Source organism: Halichoerus grypus, chromosome 11 (assembly GCF_964656455.1).
Source record: "Halichoerus grypus chromosome 11, mHalGry1.hap1.1, whole genome shotgun sequence".
Classification (NCBI taxonomy): domain Eukaryota; kingdom Metazoa; phylum Chordata; class Mammalia; order Carnivora; family Phocidae; genus Halichoerus; species Halichoerus grypus.
The window spans coordinates 34,367,917-34,374,927 of NC_135722.1; the positions used below are offsets into that span (position 1 = coordinate 34,367,917).

The window sequence follows — 7,011 nt, forward strand, 5'->3', positions numbered from 1 at the left end:
AACAATGGCATCCCAGTGGTAAAGAGCACACTCAGAGTTTTGGTTTGTAAATATCACTGTTCCATAAAAGATGGGAGAACTCCTTGGGAAAATGGACAGATCCCAGAGTTGGGCAGAAAAAAGTACAATATGGGTATAAATATCCTGTGCCAGAAAGTAAGGACGTACTTAAAAAATGATGGAGCCATGTTGAGATTACACAGAAGCCAGTGGTCAGGTCTGGGGCAATCTGATCAAAATAAAAAAGTATAGTAATGGATTAAAACCCATTGAATAAAATAAATGAGTCTGTAGTGATATAAACAATTTAATTAGTAAATGAAGTAAAGGGGAAGCATTATTTACATTAGAATTGGAGCTAACACATGTAGGAGGAACACAGGAAGTTATGTGGCAAACACCAAGCTCATCAATGAATGCCAAAATTAGTACAGCAAACGTGATGAGAAAAAAATGTATGTATACAGCCTTAAAGTTTTTTTCTCCAATATACTTGTTGACTATAAAAGGAGAAATTGTCACTTTATAGGGGAGAAATCTGACTTTTACTACTTATCTTAAATAAGTGATCAAAGTTAACATCATAAAAAAGCAATTTCAACATCATGTACCCCCTGATGTTATGCATTAAAAAGGGTATAGCATCACCCCATGGCAATTTAGCCCAAAATGCATTACGTGAATTTAAGCATAAGACAACATCAGACTAACCCAAATAGGTAGACATTGTGCAAAGTAACTCGTCTGTACACTTCAAAGGAATCAATGTTACCAATGCAAATAAAATCTGACTGTTGCAGAAAAGACCAAAGGGATATGACAAATTAAGGAAGGAAAATACACAGTAATCTTATATGGTAAATACAAGTCCCTTTTAGATTTACAAAGATAACAAAAATAAAAATAAACTGATGGTGTGACATACCAGGGACAGGGAAAAGAGAAAATTTTACAGTGAATCATTCAATATAGCACCGCTGCAAATTAAACACAAGAGGATCAAACCCAATGAAGGAAGTTACAGCAACAGAACCCACTACATGAATTTTTCATCCTTAAAAGAATGTTTCAGCTATATTATAAGCTTTAAATTAAAAAATGAGTTTGCCATAAGAGCATTAAATGTCTGCAATAAGCTGTTTACACACAAGAAATTAAACATTGTAATACTCTTCTGAAGAAAAATGGATTAGTTGATGAAAGTTATGCTCATCTCACTGGAATGTTTGTTTTCAGCACCATGTTTGTTCCCCTAACTCCTTGACATAGAACTGATGATCACATTTGCCGTACTACATCTTTAATTTATTGTTTTGAATTTCTTCTTCTTTTTCTATTCCCATCCCTATTCCCTTGGTTTAAACTCTCATCCTCCTGGGCTTAGACTCTCATACTTTCTTGAAAGTTAATTTCTCTTCCTCAGAATGTCTTCATTACCTGAGTCAACTCTACAAAAACTGATTATTTGAAAACAAATCATTTCATGCAATTATCAGTAACTCAAAACTTCCACAAATCTATATATATTGGCATTATATAGATAGTATGGTCTAAGATTTTTATATCCTTTATCTCCTGTGATTACCTTAACATTACAACCATATTAATGATATGCTATTTCCTACATATACATCATATTCCCTGTGAAAGTGGATATATTTAATGGTTGAGAGTGTGGGCTTAGCTCTAAGGAGAGGATATCTTAGTTAAGTTTTGCTTTGCCACCTATTAGCTATGTGGTGTTGGATGCTCTTCTCATGTCTTCATTTCTTTATCTGTAAAACAGTGATAAATATGGTATTTACATCGTTGGCTTTTAAAAGGGTTAATTAAAAATTTAGGGACTCACCTGGAATAGAGTAATAGCTCCGTAAATGTTAGCTCTGATACGATGATGACAATGGTACTGATGCTGATGCAGATGCAAACTTCAATACTTTTGTAATGTGTGTTTTCTTTTCCAGAAACGCCATCTTTTCCACTCTAGTTCTCTGCTTGGCAAACTCTGAATCATATTTCATGACAGAGGCAATATTTCACATTATAAAACAAGTCTTGCCTGAGGTCACAAGTATCTATGATAGAGCATATCCTAGAATACTGTGTATATTTCCTGCTATGTTATTGCATGTAATATTTATATGGTATAAATACATGTATGTCTCTGTAAAATGATCAAAATAATACTTCCTACATCATAAGATTTTATGACTGCTAAGTGAAATCTCTATAAATTTCTTCCTGAAGTGCCTGACACATCATGAGCAACATCCAAATGTTATTTGTGGTTGCTGTATTTTTTTTTAATTTTATAAACTTTGAGTTCCTTGGAATGGAGACTGTTTATTATCCTATCTCCTGTATCCACCACATGTAACACTTACTAAACATGATTTCACTCATCTATAGAATGTAAAAAAAAAAAAAAAAAAAAGTCAAACTCACAGAAACAGAGAGTAGAGTGTAGTTACCAGGGCTTGAGGATAGATGAGATGGGGAGATGTTGGTCAAAGTGTACAAGCTCTCAGTTATAAGATGAATAAGTTCTGGAGACCCAGCGTTATGGTGTCCATAACTAATAATGCACCTTATATGAGAAATTGGCTAAGAGAGTAGATGCCAAGTGTTCTCACCACACACACATGCATACACACAAAATGCAGCTATGTGTGGTGATGGATATGTTAATTAGTTTGATTGTGGTACTCATTTCCCAGTGTATACTTATATCATCTGGTACATCTTAAAAATATACAATTTTTATATGTCAGTCATATTTCAAACTGGAGAAAAAACATTCATTAACTTTTGAATGAATGCTCCAAATTAGCAAGATTTAAATTAAAACAAATTAAGGCCTTTTATTGCATTTATAGCTCCCTAAAACAGGATTTAGAAACATTGGAGACATTGTAGTTCAGATAATTAATACTTCTAAATCATAGACCATGAGTTAAAACAAAATAGTGACCAAAGAAGTGTTCATTAGTCCACAGTCCAATGTCAGTATGATAAGTTAGTCTTCTGGTGTAGTTCTTCAAAATACTATATAATTCTAGATACTTGAAAGCTCTAAATACAATGCGCTAGTGGGACCCTAAACTAATAGTAACCAACTCATACCTCATAAGTAGAATCATTGAATTCTGTGACCTTTTGAATGATCTTTATTGACGACACTAAAAAATGTCTCCATCTAAAAAAAGAGGCCTAGCAACATTCTTTCACTACACAAATGTCTATTGTGAGTCAACTCTGCGCAGAGCATTGTGCTGGGCGTTGGTACCCTGGCTAATGGAAATTGAACATGATCTTTCCTCACAAGAAGATCTGAGTCTATAAGGAAGATAAACACTAAGTAAGAGCAGCTCTTACTTCTACAACTATTTGCTTGCTTTGTTTTTTTTTTTCACTTCTAAACTATTTCTTAAACCAAAACGTTAAAAAACTAGATATGCATAGAAAGTATGTTACCATCTGTCCTTTATTATCTTTTGGTTGCTTCCCCATTTTATATTTCATTCCAATTCCCTTTAGCCAACTACAGAATTTTCACCAGAAAGTCACCCAGCCAGCCTTCTAAGATGTCCTGTCGTTCCTGAAAATGGACTGTTAGGTGCCTTAGTGATGCTGTTGGTGTGTTAAGTTTTTGATAACCTCTTATTGAATTGAGAGCAACAGGACAGATTTTAAAATGGAGTTCAAGCCTTCAAACACTATAGGTTAACCAATGGCCTTTACATAACTTGTCACTGTGTAAAAACACGGCATTCAATAAACTCAAGTCACTCTCTGCAGTCTTACAATGATTCAGCCTGAATTTCCCAGTTGTCAGTTTCCAGGTAATACATACCACTGCAGCAGAGAGGGCTTTTCTTCACTTGTGGTACTTAAATTGTCCATGGGAAGTCTCTCACAGCTAAGAAAGACAGTGTGTTCTCAAGAATTCGGTGTTCCTAAAATGGATACATGAGAGCCAGTCACAGCATCTTAAATGATCTCAGTTTACCTGCCTGTCAAGCTTTAACATGGTACATGGTAAATATTGGAGAAACCATCCTCACAGGCAAGATAGAAGAGTCCCCTAACATATACTTAATACTCACCAGAGCTGATCACAGTGCAAAACTCAACTCTGAATTTAGAAAAGGAAGTGGCCACCATCTCTGTGTGAACACATCTGTCTTCCACATCTCATCATTAAAATTACCTCCGCTTTGGATTTATTGAAGACCACTGTTAAAATGTTCCAGCACACATCACCCATCAGATGGAGAGAAAAGGTCCCTCTAGAGTTTTAAAATAAGACTAAGACAGGCAAGCAAAAAACAAAGCCATATATTTGATGAGCAGCCCTCACAGATGACTCAATTTGAGGACAATGTTTACCACTGCTCTGTATTTTACCCCCTGGTATCTGGCTTATATTCACTCTGGCTTATCCCAGTCTAGGAAGTTTTAACCTGATCCAGCTTGAATTTCCTAGTCTTCCGTGTTCACATGGCTCCTCTGGATTTCATTCTAGGAAAAGAGAGATAGGAAACAAGCTTCTGGCATCCATCCATGTCAAACATTAAATAAGATTAGCTAGCTGTTACCTTAAATAGCCAAGTACTTTTACCTGAGAAAGTTGTTACAAATGTGACTCCATCAAATCCTCCCCAAAATGTTAAGTATTCATTTGGACCCATTTTAAGAGGAAGAAAAGCCCTTGAGGAGGTTAAGTGATTACAGAAACAGTATTTAAATTTGGCCTTTATTCCATATCTCATGTTCTTTGCACCATATTATATACTTACTAAAAGCTGAAGTTCTGAATAGTTCACATTTTTTTCTAAGCAATAAGATATTATACTGATGTTGATCTGTGTATTCCTTTTTTTTTTTATTATGTTCAGTTAGCCAACATATAGTACATCATTAGTTTCTGATGTAGTGTTCAATGATTCATTAGTTGTGTTTAACACCCAATGCTCATCACAACATGTGCCCTCTTTAATACCCATCACCTGGCTACCCCATCCCCCCCACCCCCTCCCTTCTGTAACTCTCAGTTTGTTTCCCAGAGTCCAGAGTCTCTCATGGTTTGTCTCCCTCTCTGGTTTCTTCCTGTTCAGTGTTCCTTCCCTTCCCCTGTGGTCCTCCATGCTATTCCTTATGTTCCATATATGAGTGAAACCATATGATAATTGTCTTTCTCTGCTTAATTTATTTCACTTAGCATAATCCCCTCCAGGTCCATCCATATCGATGCAAGAAGTAGGTATTCATCCTTTCTGGTGGCTGAGTAATACTCTGTTGTATATATGAACCACATCTTCTTTTTATTTTTATTATTATTATGTTATGTTAATCACCATACATTACATCATTAGTTTTTGATGTAGTGTTCCATGATCCATTATTTGCGTATAACACCCAGTGCTCCATGCAGAACGTGCCCTCTTTAATACCCATCACCAGGCTAACCCATCCTCCCACCCCCCTCCCCTCGAACCCTCAGTTTGTTTTGCAGAGTCTATCGTCTCTCATGATTCATCTCCCCCTCCGTCTTCCCCCCTTCATTCTTCCCCTCCTGCTATCTTCTTCTTTTTCTTTTTTTTTTTTAACATATAATGTATTATTTGTTTCAGAGGTACAGATCTGTGATTCAACAGTCTTGCACAATTCACAGTGCTCACCATAGCACATACCCTCCCCAATGTCTATCACCCAGCCGCCCCATCCCTCCCACCCCCCACCACTCCAGCAACCCTCAGTTTGTTTCCTGAGATTAAGAATTCCTCATATCAGTAAGATCATATGATACATGTCTTTCTCTGACTGACTTATTTCGCTCAGCATAACACTCTCCAGTTCTATCCACGTTGTTGCAAATGGCAAGATTTCATTCCTTTTGATGGCTGCATAATATTCCATTGTATATATATAACACATCTTCTTTATCCATTCATCTCTTGATGGACATCTTGGCTCTTTCCACAGTTTGGCTATTGTGGACATTGCTGCTATAAACATTGGGGTGCACATACCCCTTCGGATCCCTACATTTGTATCTTTGGGGTAAATACCCAGTAGTGCAATTGCTGGGTCATAGGGTACCTCTATTTTCAACTTTTTGAAGAACCTCCATACTGTTTTCCAGAGTAGCTGCACCAGCTTGCATTCCCACCAACAGTGTAGGAGGGTTCCCCTTTCTCTGCATCCCCACCAACATCTGTAGTTTCCTGACTTGTTAATTTTAGCCATTCTGACTGGTGTGAGGTGATATCTCATTGAGGTTTTGATTTGGATTTCCCTGATGCCGAGCGATGTTGAGCACTTTTTCATGTGTCTGTTGGCCATTTGGATGTCTTCTTTGGAAAAATGTCTGTTCATGTCTTCTGCCCATTTCTTGATTGGATCATTTTGAACCACATCTTCTTTATCCATTCATCTGTTGAAGGAGATCTCGGCTCCTTCCACAGTTTGGCTATTGTGGACATTGCTGCTATGTACATTGGGGTGCCTATGCCCCTTCTTTTCACTACATCTGTGATCTGTGTATTTCTAAAATACAGTTACAACATATGTTAACCTACAAATTTTATGAAAAACCCAAGTATATCTCTCATTATTAGACAGAGCATATGGAAATAAATATATGTGTGCTGGTGGGGGGGGATTATATATTTTGCATTAGGCATAAGAGCTCCTCAGAGATTTAGTTCAACTTATTTGCCAGACGAAAAAAATGAAGCTCAAGTTAAGTAATTTATAGTTTATTCAACTAGTAGGCATAATTGGCACCTCAAACTAGGTCTCTATACCTCTATTTTCTTTCTACTATAGTTGAGCCTTTTTATAATCTAATGCAGTGTTCAACACTTAGGAAAAAAATATTTTTTGTGAGATTAAGTTGCATGTTTTGTTTTTGTTTGTATCTGTGTGGCTGAATGACAGGGTGTTCTGGTTAATTCACTTTTTTTTTCTTTTTTTTTTTGCCACCACAGTATTACTACTAGAAATAAA

The 7,011-nt window shown here is 36.4% G+C and overlaps 1 long non-coding RNA gene across 1 annotated transcript; it reads right to left on the reverse strand.

The window, feature by feature from the left end:
• Positions 1-1,735: 1,735 nt before the first annotated feature.
• Positions 1,736-4,342, reverse strand: LOC144379516 (uncharacterized). Its single transcript, XR_013442681.1, has 3 exons — positions 4,107-4,342; positions 3,854-3,956; positions 1,736-2,005 (listed from the first exon to the last, which is right to left on the reverse strand). It is a non-coding gene; the product is annotated as an uncharacterized LOC144379516 (long non-coding RNA).
• Between the last annotated feature and the right edge of the window lie 2,669 nt (positions 4,343-7,011).